The following is a 13,746-nucleotide window of genomic DNA, read 5'->3' on the forward strand; positions in this document are numbered from 1 at the left end:
TCTGCTTATTACACTGTGGATTCTTGTGTGTGTGTGTGTGTGTAAAAATAGATATTTATTTCATTTAAATTTCCAATGCTATACCAAAAGTCCCCCACACGCTCACCCACCCACTCCCCCACCCACCCACTCCCCCACCCACCCACTCCCCCTTTTTGGCCCTGGCGTTCCCCTGTACTGGGGCATATAAAGTTTGCACAACCAAATGGGCCTCTATTTCCACTGTTGGCCGACTAGGCCATCTTCTGATACATATGCAGCTAGAGACACGAGCTCTAGGGGGGTACTGATTAGTTCATATTGTTGTTCCACCTATAGGGTTGCAGATCCCTTTAGCTCCTTGGGTACTTTCTCTAGCTCCTCCATTGGGGGCCCTGTGATCCATCCAATAGCTGACCGTGAGCATCCACTTCTGTGTTTGCTAGGCCCCAGCATAGTCTCACAAGAGACAGCTATATCTGGGTCCTTTCAGCAAAATCTTGTTAGTGTATGCAATGGTGTCAGAGTTTGGAAGCTGATTATGGGATGGATCCCCAGATATGGTATTCTCTAGATGGTCCATCCTTTCATCTCAGTTCCAAACTTTGTCTCTGTAACTCCTTCCATGGGTGCTTTGTTCCCAATTCTGAGAAGGGGCAAAGTGTCCACACTTTGGTCTTCATTCTTCTTGAGTTTCATTTGTTTAGCAAATTGTATCTTATATCTTGGGTATTCTAAGTTTGTGGGCTAATATCCACTTATCAGTGAGTACATATTGTGTGAGTTCTTTTGTGATTGGGTTACCTTACTCAGGACGATGCCCTCCAGGTCCATCCATTTGCCTAGGAATTTCATAAATTCATTCTTTTTAATAACTGAGTAGTACTCCATTGTGTAAATATACCACGTTTTCTATATCCACTCCTCTTTTGAGGGGTATCTGGGTTCTTTCCAGCTTCTGGCTATTATAAATAAGGCTGCTATGAACATAGTGGAGCATGTGTTCTTCTTACCGATTGCAACATCTTCTGGATATATGCCCAGGAGAGGTATTGCAGGATCCTTCGGTAGTACTATGTCCAATTTTCTGAGGAACCACCAGACTGATTTCCAGAGTGGCTGAACAAGATTGCAATCCCACCAACAATGGAGGAGTGTTCCTCTTTCTCCACATCCTTGCCAGCACCTGCTGTCACTTGAATTTTTGATCTTAGCCATTCTGACTGCTGTGAGGTGGAATCTCAGGGTTGTTTTGATTTGCATTTCCCTGATGATTAAGGATGTTGAACACATTTTCAGGTGCTTCTCAGCCATTCGGCATTCCTCAGGTGAGAATTCTTTGTTTAGCTCTGAGCCCCTTATTGACAGTGTCTTTTGCCTTGCAGAAGCTTTGCAACTTTATGAGGTCCCATTTATCGATTTTCGATCTTACAACACAAGCCATTGCTGTTCTATTCAAGAATTTTTCCCCTGTACCCATATCTTTGAGGCTTTTCCCTAGTTTCTCCTCTATAAGTTTCAGTGTCTCTGGTTTTATGTGGAGTTCCTTAATCCACTTAGATTGACCTTAGTACAAGGAGATAGGAATGGATCAATTCGCATTCTTCTACATGCTAACCGCTAGTTGTGCCAGCACCATTTGTTGAAAATGCTGTCATTTTTCCACTGGATGGTTTTTGCTCCCTTGTCAAAGATCAAGTGACCATAGGTGTGTGGGTTCATTTCTGGGTCTTCAATTCTATTCCATTGGTCTACTTGTCTGTCGCTATACCAGTACCATGCAGTTTTTATCACAATTGCTCTGTAGTACAGCTTTAGGTCAAGCATGGTGAGTCCACCAGAGGTTTTTTTATCCTTGAGCAGAGTTTTTGCTATCCTAGGTTTTTTTGTTATTCCAGATGAATTTGCAGATTGCCCTTTCTAATTAATTGAAGAATTGAGTTGGAATTTTTATGGGGATTGCATTGAATCTGTAGATTGCTTTTGGCTATTTTTACTATATTGATTCTGCCAATCCATGAGCATGGGAGATCTTTCCATCTTCTGAGATCTTCTTTAATTTCTTTCTTCAGAGACTTGAAGTTCTTATCATACAGATCTTTTGCTTCCTTAGTTAGAGTCACACCAAGGTGTTTTATATTATTAGTGACTATTGAGAAGGGTGTTGTTTCCCTAATTTCTTTCTCAGCCTGTTTATTCTTTGTGTAGAGAAAGGCCATTGACTTGTTTGAGTTAATTTTATATCCAGCTACTTCAACAAAGCTGTTTATCAGGTTTAGGAGTTCTCTGGTGGAATTTTTAGGGTCACTTATATATACTATCATATCATCTGCAAAAAAGTGATATTTTAACTTCTTCCTTTCCAATTTGTATCCCATTGATCTCCTTTTGTTGTAGAATTGCTCTGGCTAGGACTTCAACTACAATGTTGAATAGGTAGGGAAAAAGTGGGCAGCCTTGTCTAGTCCCTGATTTTAGTGGGATTGCTTCCAGCTTCTCAACATTTACTTTGATGTTGGCTACTGGTTTGCTGTAGATTGCTTTTATCATGGTTAGGTATGGGCCTTGAATTCCTGATCTTTCCAAGACTTTTATCATGAATGGGTGTTGGATTTTGTCAAATGCTTTCTCCGCATCTAACGAGATGATTATGTGGTTTTTGTCTTTGAGTTTGTTTATATACTGGGTTACGTTGATGGATTTCCGTATATTGAATCATCCCTGCATCCCTGGAATGAAACCTACTTGGTCAGGATGGATGATTGTTTTGATGTGTTCTTGTGTGCTGAGGATTTTTGCATCGATATTCATCAGGGAAATTGGTCTGAAGTTCTCTATCTTTGTTGGGTCGTTCTGTGGTTTAGGTATCAGAGTAATTGTGGCTAAAGAATGAGTTGAGGAGAGTACCTTCTGCTTCTATTTTGTGGAATAGTTTGTGAAGAACTGGGATTAGATCTTCTTTGAAGGTCTGATAGAACTATGCACTAAACCCATCTGGTCCTGGGCTTTTTTTGGTTGGGAGACTATTGATGACTGCTTCTATTTCTTTAGGGGATATAGGACTGTTTAGACCATTAACCTGATCTTGATTTAACTTTGGTACCTGGTATCTGTCTAGAAACTTGTCCATTTCATCCAGGTTCTCCAGTTTTGTTGAGTATAGCCTTTTGTAGAAGGATGTGATGGTGTTTTGGATTTCTTCAGGATCTGTTGTTATGTCTCCCTTTTCATTTCTGATTTTGTTAATTAGAATGCTTTCTCTGTGCCCTGTAGTGAGTCTGGCTAAGGGTTTATCTATCTTGTTAATTTTCTCAAAGAACCAGCTCCATGTTTGTTTGATTCTTTGAATAGTTCTTCTTTCCACTTGGGTGATTTCGCCCCTGAGTTTCATTATTTCCTGCAGTCTTCTCCTCTTGGGTGTATTTGCTTCCTTTTGTTCTAGAGCTTTTAGGTGTGTTGTCAAGCTGCTAGTATGTGCTCTCTCTAGTTTCTTTTTGGAGGCACTCAGAGCTATGAGTTTTCCTCTTAGAAATGCTTTCATTGTGTCCCATAAGTTTGGGTATGTTGTGGCTTCATTTTCATTAAACTCTAAAAAGTCCTTAATTTCTTTCTTTATTCCTTCCTTGGCCAAGGTATCATTGAGATGAGTGTTGTTCAGTTTCCACGTGAATGTTGGCTTTCTATTATTTATCTTGTTATTGAAGATCAGCCTTAGTCCATGGTGATCTGATAGGATGCATGGGACAATTTCAATGTTTTTGTATCTGTTGAGGCTTGTTTTGTGACCAATTATGTGGTCAGTTTTGGAGAAGGTACCATGAGGTGCTGAGAAGAAGGTATATCCTTTTGTTTTAGGATAAAATGTTCTGTTAGATCCATTTGTTTTATAACTTCTGTTAGTTTCACTGTGTCCCTGTTTAGTTTCTGTTTCCATGATCTGTCCAATGGTGAAAGTGGTGTGTTGAAGTCTCCCACTATTATTGTGTGAGGTGCAATGTGTGCTTTGAGCTTTACTAAAGTTTCTTTAATGAATGTGGCTGCCCTTGTATTTGGAGCATAGATATTCAGAATTGAGAGTTCCTCTTGGAAGATTTTACCTTTGATGAGTATGAAGTGCCCCTCCTTGTCTTTTTTGATGACTTTGGGTTGGAAGTCAATTTTATTAGATATTAGAATGGCTACTCCAGCTTGTTTCTTCGGACCATTTGCGTGGAAAATTGTTTTCCAGCCTTTCATTCTGAGGAAGTGTCTGTCTTTTTCACTGAGATGGGTTTCCTGTAAGCAGCAAAATGTTGGGTCCTGTTTGTGTAGCCAGTCTGTTAATTTATGTCTTTTTATTGGGAAGTTGAGTCCATTGATATTAAGAGATATTAAGGAAAAGTAATTGTTGCTTCCTATTATTTTTGTTGTTAAAGTTGGCATTCTGTTATTGTGACTGTCTTCTTTTAGGTTTGTTGAAGGATTACTTTCTTGCTTTTTCTAAGATGTGGTTTTCCGTCCTTGTATTGTTTTTTTTTCCTGTTATTATCCTTTGAAGGGCTGGATTCGTGGAAAGATAATGTGTGAATTTAGTTTTGTCGTGGAATACTTTGGTTTCTCCATCTACGGTAATTGAAAGTTTGGCTGGGTATAGTAGCCTGGGCTGGCATTTGTGTTCTCTTAGTGTCTGTATAACATCTGTCCAGGATCTTCTGGCTTTCATAGCCTCTGGTGAAAAATCTGGTATAATTCTGATAGGCTTGTCTTTATATGTTACTTAGCCTTTTCCCTTACTGCTTTTAATATTCTATCTTTATTTAGTGCATTTGTTGTTCTGATTATTATGTGTCGGGAGGAATTTCTTTTCTGGTCCAGTCTATTTGGAGTTCTGTAGGCTTCTTGTATGTTCGTGGGCATCTCTTTCTTTAGGTTTGGGAAGTTTTCTTTTATAATTTTGTTGAAGATATTTGCTGGCCCTTTGAGTTGAAAATCTTCATTCTCATCTACTCCTATTATCAGTAGGTTTGGTCTTCTCATTGTGTCCTGGATTTCATGGATGTTTTGAGTTAGGATCTTTTTGCATTTTGCATTTTCTTTGATTGTTGTGCCGATGTTCTCTATGGAGTCTTCTGCACCTGAGATTCTCTCTTCCATCTCTTGTATTCTGTTGCTGATGCTTGCATCTATGGTTCCAGATTTCTTTCCTAGGGTTTCTATGTCCAGCATTGCCTCACTTTGGGTTTTCTTTATTTTGTCTACTTCCCTTTTTAGGTCTAGTATGGTTTTGTTCATTTCAATCACCTGTTTGGATGTGTTTTACTGTTTTTCTATAAGGACTTGCAACTCGTTAGCAGTGTTCTCCTGTATTTCTTTAAGTGAGTTATTAAAGACCTTCTTGATGTCTTCTACCATCATCATGAGATATGCCTTTAAATCCGGGTCTAGGTTTTCAGGGGTGTTGTGGTGCCCTGGACTGGCTAAGGTGGGAGTGCTGGGTTCTGATGATGGTGAGTGGTCTTGGTTTCTGTTAGTAAGATTCTTACGTCTGCCTTTTGCCATCTGGTAAACTCTGGAGTCAGTTGTTATAGTTGTCTCTGGTTAGAGCTTGTTCCTCTCGTGATTCTGTTATTCTCTACCAGCAGACCTGGGAGACTAGCTCTCTCCTGAGTTTCAGTGGTCAGTGCACTCTCTGCAGGCAGGCTCTCCTCTTTCAGGGAAGGTGCACAGATATCTGGCTTCAGACTTGCCTCCTGGCAGAAGATGAAGGCCCGAAACAGGACTTGTCCCAGAAGCTGTTAGCTTCTGTAGTCCACACTCTCACCTGTGCAGACTATTCTCGGTGGAGTCCGGGAACCAAGATGGCTCCCCCAGGTGCTCCTGCAAAGCCCTCCCGGGCTGGGCGGACACCTCTCCTCTGGCAGGGAAGGTGCCCGGATGTCTGGAGTGCGAAAAGGGGGCTGCCTCAGAAGCTCTGTCGCTCCTGCCTGTCCCAGAAGCTGTTAGCTTCTGTAGTCCACAGTCTCACCTGTGCAGACTAGTCTTAGTGGAGTCCAGGAACCAAGATGTCTCGACACTGTGGATTCTTGTGTGGAACTTGTGAAAGAATAAAACACTAGACTATGCCCATTCTAGAGTCTCAGAAATTGCAGATGGAAATGGTGGTGTTGCTGGAACAGCTTTGAGAATCAGTTCCTTTGAGACTGCCCTCTTGTGTTGCAGCTATAAATGCTATGGCTTAAATGTTGGTATCCTGCTCATAGTTGAAGTCCAATGTTGAATCCCAAATGCCATTTCTTTAGGCAATTGGATCTTAAGTGAATAACTAAACATGAAGAAGGGTCACCTGAATGGGGTTGGACCCTTACAACAGTGCTCTGAGTGAACGTGTATGTTTCTTGTGAGGTTTGAGCTACAGGATTTATGTCTATCTCAAATTTACATAAGAGCAGATTATTTTTACATTTAAAAGATAAAAATCTGCCATGCCATGCTATGCTTGCAGGTATGGACAGGCATGTGCATTTATGATTAGAAAGTAGACCCAAACTGAAAGGATGTATAACTTAGTGACTACATCAGCAACCACTAGTGGAAAAAGAGTTTAATCTATATTTCTCTATGGCACATATTACCAACCTTGGCTAATCAATTTCTTTACACTGTTCTCTTAGCCTCGGATTGGTTCTGTAGATTGTCCTAAGATCTAAGTTAGGACAAATTAGAAGTCTTCCTTGGGACATTTCAAGCTCAAGTGGAAGGGAGACTGATTTCTTCCTGCATTGTTCACAGGGAATTCAGAGCTGCCTGTGGCTATGTTTTCTTCAAACAGCAAAAAAATTCTAAAATGGAGACCAAAGATAAGAATAGGTTGTCTGAAAAGATTGATGAGGATAGTGAGCAAGAACCCGGAGTGTGGGAGAGAGACAAGTAGAGCCTTGACAGCACTGTAGACCTAGAGTCCCTTTGTGCCTGAGGTCAGCCTCGTTCTTTCCCAAACCGGGTTGTTTATTGGCCTAATGAATTTTCTTTTATTAGATTGTCTTCTTTTAATTGACTTCTAAATCTTAGCATCCTCAAAGTTCAGACTCAAACCATTTTCTTGTCTTTATCCATTCCCTGTCTTGGTGATCTCATCTTGTCCCGCAGCTTTAAATACCATTTATTCTGTGTGGGTCATAAATTTAAAGCTCTGGCCCTGACTTCTATACCATATATCTGACTGCCTGTTCAGCCATGCCTCCTAGTTGTCTAGTAGGTATTTTGATCAGGCATGTGCAATATAACACCCACCCCTTATACTAGGTGTCTTGGGAGAACAAAACCAATAGAATGAATATACATGTATATCTGGGTTTATTAGATTAGAGACTAAGTAGATCAGCAATGGCCATCTGCATGCTTGAGGGCCATAGAGTGACCCAGTAGCTCATTGGTCCAAGAGACCAGTGATGTGGCTTCAGTTTTAAGCTGAAGGCTGGAAGCTCCCTGAAAAGTCCTGATGTGTCTGCTGGAAGACTGAAGAAGCTGGAATCTGGTGTCCACAGATGAAGACACAGATGAGCACATGGAAGAGGATAAGCAGCAGTGACACATTTGCTCAGGAAGAGCAGGTCATGCATGCCCTGGTTTGTGTCTCTCCTTTTTCTGTTTCTGTTCCACTAGGGTCCCAGTCAACTGGATAGTGCTTCCAAATTTAGGGAGATCCTGTCCCCATCAGTTACTGTCTTTCATTTTGATCATCTCTGGGTACACAGACATGTCCAGAAGTATCCTTTACTAATCTCTTATTTTACAGCCCCATCAAGCAAACAATTGAAATTAACCATCACACTTCTCTCTAACCTAGTTGACTCCTGCATTCATTGTCTGTCTCATCTTTGCATTAGCAAATGGGACCACTAAGTTCTGTTCTTTTCTTTCTTTTATTCTTTCTTTTTCTTCCTTTCTTTTTTTTTAAGACAGGATCTTACTATGTAGCAGTGGTTGGCCTAGAACTTACAAAGAGCATCCTGTTCTGCTTCCTGAGTGCTGGGAATAAAGGCACATGCCACCATTTCTGACATATTTACCAGAAACCAAAGTCCCCTGAAACCTCCCAATGTTGCATTCTGGATATCTTATCCATCTCTCAAATCCTGCTGCTTCCACCCCAATAATAGGCTTCTTCTCTCCATCTTCACTTTCTCCATCTGGTCAACCACAACAGCCTTCTAACTACTTTCCTGCTAATATCTCTAACCTCCTGAAGTATATTCCCCATCTTTGCATGACACATTTTTAGAATCTGAGTGAGAGAGTGTCATTCTTGTGCTTAATTTCTCACAATTGCTTCCCCAATAATTAATCAAATCCAGACTTTCTCATCATGGTCCATAAGACTTCATGATCTGGCTCCTGTCCACCTTGCCAGCTCGTCTCCCTTAATTAAGTCTTCTTCCCTCAGACCTGTCAGGCTTGTTCTCTGCCTGGGGCTCTACGTTTGCTCATCTGCCCAGAGAGCTTGCATGGCTGCTTCCCTTTCATCATCTGAAGGCCTCAGAACAGCCTGCTCTGTCCTACAGATCCAAGTTATCGCTGATGCCTTAGCAACATTCTGTACAGTATGTTGTTTAATTTCTTATCACAATCTGGTATTTTCTTTTTATCACCCTTTATTTTTCTATCTCTCTGTATAAGAATGTAGCACCCTAAACTATGCACTAAGCCTTCTCAGTACCATCACCTCAGTGCATACATGGGCACGCACACACACACACACATACACACACACACACACACACACACACACACACACCACATCACAGACAGACACATCACAGACACACAGACATACGTGGACACACAGACACACATAGACACAGACACATACCACAGACATACATATAACCACAGACACACACACACAGTGACACACAGATACACACCAATACACAATGATAGACACACACAGCACAGACACACACACAGACACACAGAGAAATAAACACACAGACATACACATATACCACATCCACACTGACATGACACATACACATGCACACACAGAGATACACACAGACACACACAGACACACAGTGACACATAGACACATACATGCACTGAAAGTTTCTGACAGAAACATTCAATATGTGTTTGCTAACTGAATGAAAGCTCTTTAGTTGGGTTCCTCTCCCTTGCCAATAAAAGAGATCCCAAGAGATTATTCCTCATAATTCTATGTAAAGATCAATGATAATTTTCATACTTGGATAAGTGATTATGTTACAGAGCCTGCATCAAATGCCACAGCAGCGTGGCAGGAACAGCGGACACTGTGTTTCTTATGATATGCTGAGTAATTGCTTAGCCCTGACAATGGAGTCTGCATTAGTCAAATTGAATCTTCACTGAAATGCTGTGAGGTGCGTGGATTGGAAACTGAGGCCCCGAGAAATTGTATACCTTATTCAAGAGTGCACACCAAGTGACACTGGTGGCCACGGACTTGAACTTGAGAGTTCTGATCTGTATGTCAATATTCATCGTATTACTTCTATACAAGAAACGTGGTTTTTAAAAGTACAGAAGGTAAAGGTTTAACAAAGTCACCTTTATATTATGCTTGAGGTTTTAAAAAAGACATTTTAGTAGATAGAAAATTCGCTACTCTAAACAACATCATAAAATATGCCAAAGAAAGCCCTTTATGGGGAGACCTAAGGAAGTCATGTGAGCAAATGGTTTGACTAATGAGAGGCTGTCACTGTCACAATTCTGAAGTTCATTATGGAGTCACATTTTAATATGGTGCAGCTTTACCGGAGTTCAAATATCGACCTGGCATTTCATTGTGATATTGAAACTTTATGGAAGTTTTGAGTGAAAAAGTTTGCATCCTGGGCTTATGAGGGTTAATTTTATTTTTTAGGTTACTTGATATCTTGTTCCAAAGGACAAACATCAATCCATGTAAAGAGACCATGACTTTCTGGGTAAACATCTTATTTGTTCTCTGTACTGCAAAGGGAGAACCATGGCTCCTCTGTGTAGGACTAATCTACAAGCACTGGGGAGTGCATTGCATCTAAGCATCCAGTAGGCACAGAGATGCTCTCTTGCTGCCTTCATTTTGTGAGAGAATGAGAAAGTGAGTCAGACTGGGAGATAGAACAAAGCAAGGAGGGGGGTGAGATGGATACTGTCAACTGTTTGCAATGAGATACACTCTGGGCCAGTACCCAAGGTCCTCTGCCCTCCTGATGCTCTAACTCTGAGACTCTGTGCTCATATCAAAGTCCCTTCGTATATATTGTTTGCTTGAGCACAGCCTCTGCTACCTTGGGTCTGGAAGAATGGTTGGAAGCAGTCACAATTCACATTGGCTAACTTCCTTCCCACCCACTGAGCACCATTATGGGACGTGGCTTCATCAAGACTCCATGTTTGTCATCTTCTTGGCTCCACCATCCTTCAAAGTATCCATCCATTTATATTTGTCATGTTTCATCATCACCTCGTTCATCTATGAGCCTGTCTCCTAAAAACCGTGCTCTTCTCTCATGTGTTTGATGAAACCCTTTTTTTTTTCTTTAACTCTTTTCCAAATTATAACTAAGCCAGTATTTTTGCCAAATGTATCTTTTCCCAGCAGTCTTTACTGATGCAGCCAGGTTTCCTCCCCCCTCCATGCCTTCTCTTCTTCTCCATCACTAGGACAGATGTTCCCTTCTTATTAATTATCACAAATAGTCAAATAAAACCTAAATACAGAATGACTTATTTTATCTTCTTCATCAGTGGGAAGTAAAACACGACTATCTATTCCTTCCTGTTACTAAGAAAATCCTCAGAAAGAAAACTAGAAATAAAAAAACACTGAAATTACCCATTTATTTAATTACAAGGTACTTGCTTTCACAAGCCACATTTTTACTGCTGAGAAGATTTCGATTTGGCAACAAAAGGCAAAAGCTATTTCTACTGAGAACGGCAAGGAGTCTGCGTTAGCAACACACCAGTGTGGAGAAGCCATGCCGGGCATCTTTCATGGCTATCCACCTTGGAGGGAGGGGCAGCCTGGAGGTGGGAACACACATGGAAGGTACAGATATACAGAGATGAATAAAGGAGAAGCAGGAAGATCAAGGGATGGAACAAAATGTTACAAAGGGACCGGGTAACACAAAGAAACATGCAGAGGTAGAGACAGGCTGGAGGGCCAAGTAAGAGATGTAGGGCGTAAACTATGGCAAGCCATGAGGGACTGGAAAAGCAAGAGCCCTAAATCTACAGAAGAGGTGAAAGTTACATGACAAGATCGTTAAAAGTCAGTCAGAGTTCCCTCAGGATGATGGTTGGTATTAGGCCATTGTCCCCTGACAGTAATGATTTTATAACCCTGACTTTAGGGTTTTATAAGTCACGGCCAGTCACTAAAGCTCTTGGAGGACAAAGTCTTGCTGCATAGATTTGTAATTAGATTGTATCTTATTAAATAGGAATGCATCTCAAACAGCGTTCTCTCTTAGAATAAAAGCAAGAGGTCTGGCACATGCAGGAACAAGACTTTAAGAGGAAAATCTCAACCTAATTTCTGCCTGATGTCAATTATACAGCTTTGATAGTGCCTCAGTTTAACCATAGTTTCTGTGTCAGTGGATGAGATATCGATTTTCTAGTTACTTAAGAGTGTATCCAGCCAGTAAGCACTCATCGTAAGTGGCCTGTCCAGTTCTGACATGTTAGAACTTGCAATGAGATCTGGTTGTTTGGCTCTGAAAGCTTTGAATCAGTATTATCCATAATAAAGTTCAAGGCACTAACCCATCACATTTCTAGAAGGAAATCTTTTCTCCACCTCGAGCTCACTGGGAAGCCTATCATGTGCTCATCTCATCTCATATGGGATATGAGAGGATGCATAATAGATAGTGTCTCCCAGCATGCATCTGTTTAGACAAGTGTGTCAAGAGGGAGTGCCAGCATGGCGAAAGTGGTACCCAGGCTGGTGAGACCTGTGCATCTTGAATACAGACATACAGACGGGGGTGGGGGGGTATGAAACAATGCCTGCTGGGAGCTAACTGGGGACATCAAGACTCAACGGGAGATACCTTACGAACCATTCTTTCAGAATCTTCTTGAGAAGCCTAAGACCACTTTTCTTTCCTGAGGACCCAGAAGGAGTAAGGATTGAAGCGTGCCACCAGCTAAAGTGGGCAGAGAGAGACCCGTCCCAGCTTCCACTAAACTGTGACTTCACCTTCTCAGTTTCATGCCAGTTTATCCCATGAGCCATGGCAGAAGGGACAGAAGAAGGGACAATAAGTTTTGTTCATTTCCATTGACACTAATATAGTGCCTACTATAAGCCAGGCACTTGGGGATCCAGTGATTAATAGGACATTCTCCAGCTCTCTTGGAGCTCGCAGCCTAGTGAGTGGGCAGGGAGATCAGTCAAATCAAGAGTTATGCTAATCCACTGTGAGTCATGCAGTAGTGAATGCCAGTCTCCTACAGAAAACCTTTCTGTGACCTGCTGCTTCCTGCCTAAAGGTCGTCATGTGACAGGGAGCCTGTTAACATATTCTATTCACCTCTCCAACTTCCCATCGCACACTCTGCTTAGTCCGCACCAGTTCATTCTTAGTTTCTCGGATTAATTCTATTCCCATCCCTCTATATTCTCTCTAGACCACTCAGTTGGCATGGACTTCATCTTTCCCCACCTCTTACCTGCCTGATGCTTAAGAGAGCCTTCCCCTGGTAAGTCTTTATCTCACTTTGTTTGTCTGGATTAAGCAGTCTCTAATAAGTCCTGTATCACATGACCCTTGGCTCACCTGAGCACTTGGGCAACCATGTCAGAACGGATGCATCACCTGTATGTCTCACGTGGTAGATGGTTTGCTCCCCGAGGAGAGAAATATGGGTTCCTAAGTGAGCAGAAGAAAGCCTGGCACAAATTAGGGTTCTTATAGGTTACCTGCGGTACAAAAAAGCCAACAGGAGTCATATACAAATGAGTAGTTCACTATGGCTGCGGTTTAGTCTTGCTCTATAAGTAAGCCAACAGAAGTTATCTGGAAGAGGGCAGATCATTGTGTCTTGGGTTTAATGTTGTCAGATATTGGACACAGAAAGGAATCATAAGAGACGTTTGCTTTCCTCTCAGAGGAAAAGGTTGACCACGGCGGTAGCTTCTGAATTTCCCCAAGACGATCACTTCAGATCTTTCTCCAATACTTGTTTTCTGATTCTAAGCTGCAAGGTGTTAGCTTATATGCATAAAATTTTACCCCTCCTTTGAGAATTTAAAATTAATACTTGGTTCTGGAAGGTAAAAGTCTCCCAGGACTGAATTAATGAAGACCAACAAAAATGAGCGTGTGAACATAGCTTTGGGGTTTCCAAAAAGCCTTTCATGTTATTTTTAATTGACAATATCTGTACTTATTCGTGGGTCATGGTATTATAATTCAACACGTATACAGAAGATGTAATGATCAAATCGAGGTAATCAGCATCTCCATATCTTCAAATATTATCATTTGTATTTGTGAGGAACCTTCAGACTTGCCTCCGCTGGTTGTTTGAAGTGTGTCATTAACTGCTGTAGACTATGGCTACACTGATGGCTACAGAACATTACAACTACTTCCCCTGGGGTTTTCTACAAGACATCAAAGCCCAGAAAGCCAGCTGAGCTGGCCAGGGTCACAAAATCAGAAAAGGAGGAGCCAAGAATCAAATGGATCTTTTGAATCCAAATCCTATGTTTTGTGTTCTGCATCGCCACCTTTGACTGGT

At 41.4% G+C, this 13,746-nt stretch overlaps 1 protein-coding gene across 3 annotated transcripts in view; it reads left to right on the forward strand.

Moving 5' to 3' along the window:
• The window catches only part of Nxpe4 (neurexophilin and PC-esterase domain family member 4), a 250,204-nt gene that overhangs the window by 63,092 nt on the left and 173,366 nt on the right, over positions 1–13,746 (forward strand). For all 3 annotated transcript variants that reach the window (XM_085844614.1, XM_029481189.2, XM_085844615.1), the window contains exon 2: positions 12,631–12,702. The gene's annotated coding sequence lies outside the window, so the exon portion shown is untranslated. The remainder of the gene's footprint in view (positions 1–12,630; positions 12,703–13,746) is intronic.

This window comes from Mus caroli, unplaced genomic scaffold (genome assembly GCF_978045245.1).
Source record: "Mus caroli unplaced genomic scaffold, Mus_caroli_1 scaffold_11, whole genome shotgun sequence".
Lineage (NCBI taxonomy): Eukaryota > Metazoa > Chordata > Mammalia > Rodentia > Muridae > Mus > Mus caroli.